At 38.9% G+C, this 1,628-nt stretch overlaps 1 protein-coding gene across 3 annotated transcripts in view; it reads right to left on the bottom strand.

The window, feature by feature from the left end:
• The window catches only part of ZMYND11 (zinc finger MYND-type containing 11), a 106,473-nt gene that overhangs the window by 29,162 nt on the left and 75,683 nt on the right, over window positions 1-1,628 (bottom strand). The gene's annotated exons all lie outside the window — the stretch shown is intronic.

Genomic DNA, 1,628 nt, shown 5'->3' with positions numbered 1-1,628 from the left:
CCCTACACTTAGAAGACAAAATAGCTGTCATATCTCAGATAAAACTCCCAATGCCTTTTCATGTCAAATGTCACTTTTCAATGGGTTCAGATCTCTGAAAAAATTACTCCTATTCTTCAATAAATTATCTTGGTAAAAATCAGATCAAGCTATTTTTAATGTCATGTTGTAAAGGTGGAGTTAGCAATTCCCACCAACTGCCAGAACTGGCATTTGTCTGATTTTCATTATTCTGTGCCTGGGAACTACAGTCCTTGTGTGAAAGGTCTCCTCCAGCGGAGCAGCGTAAGAAGTGCCACACACAAGTGGCGCTTCCAGTCCCTTCTGCTGAAGAGCAGCCGTGTTGTGTACAGAACTCATCTGACCAGAGCCCCCATGAACACAAGAGATTCTGGGACAGCCTCAACCCAAACTGCCTGCACTAAAGTTTATGTACCATGAATGTTGGATTGCAGGGGCAGCAAGTTTAGAGGAGAAAAACTGCCCTATGAAATCGTAACCAGTGATTTTTGAACTCAGAACTTTGCCCTCCTTTGTTGTGCAGATTAACAGAGTAACTTGACCTGTTATCATTTCTCCTAATTTCATTTTATTGGCAAATTCTGTATATCTCAAAATGGCATAACACCACCAAATTTGGCTGTAAAGAACACTTTCTTGTTTCACCAAATCTTTCCCCTTCCAAAGTCCAGTGGCCATGTACTTTGGGAGTCCTTTCTTTAGGATATTTTGTAAACAACTAAAGATACTGCATTATTGGTGAACTTGATTTGCCTGCAGACTGAGAAAAATCAGGATAAAGTAGTGGTTTTTATTTCTTTTATATTAACTGTATGTATGAAATGAAAAAAAAAAATCAGGTGGCAGTAAAGGGCCAATTAAGCAAGAAAAATAATCAGTTTTGGTTGAAGGTATGTTAGATAAAAACTAAACTGAGAAGACCCTAACAGGTCCTGCAATTTCACCACAGAATCAGGATACCAGGATTCTTAATTTTTGTTTGCACTAGTTACGTATTCCTATCTCCCAGATATTCCATTGTTAAGAAATATGCTGGCAAAGAGATGTGGAATTTCAAAACATACGGAAATATATTTGCTGGCAAGAAAAATCATACACTCAAGCCAGAAACCATGACGTTAAATAAAACACCAGAAGAAGCTTCCTTCAGTATTCACACGGTAAAGTTTTGAAAACCTCATTATTTCTAAATACAAGGTTTTTCACAGAAAAATGTTTTAGTTTAATGCAGTATATTTAGTGCATAAGTATACATAAAACATTAATTTGTGCAATATATTTGAAAAGCTAATAAAAAAAGATTTTAAAAGGAACATAACCCTTGTGGACAACTGCCCTATTGACTTCAATAGCGAGGTCAGAGGAATTAATTTTCCTCCAACAACAATGAAATGTTGGTCATTGCTTCTCTCGGTTTACCTATGTGTGAATGGGAGGGGAATGTGCTCCCAGCACTTTGTTGGTTTTTTTGTTTGTTTTTTTTTGTTTTTTTTTCATGCAGGAAATGGGATTAGTTTAAGTGTGCCCAGCTCCGGCTGCCAGCGCTCGGGGTCGGGCAGGTCAGGGCGCTCCTGCAGCCGCAGGGCGGGAGGGGGTGGCGGTTCGGC

Source organism: Corvus brachyrhynchos, unplaced genomic scaffold (assembly GCF_000691975.1).
Source record: "Corvus brachyrhynchos isolate BGI_N302 unplaced genomic scaffold, ASM69197v1 scaffold52, whole genome shotgun sequence".
Lineage (NCBI taxonomy): Eukaryota > Metazoa > Chordata > Aves > Passeriformes > Corvidae > Corvus > Corvus brachyrhynchos.
This window is presented reverse-complemented; position numbering and strand designations above follow the sequence as displayed.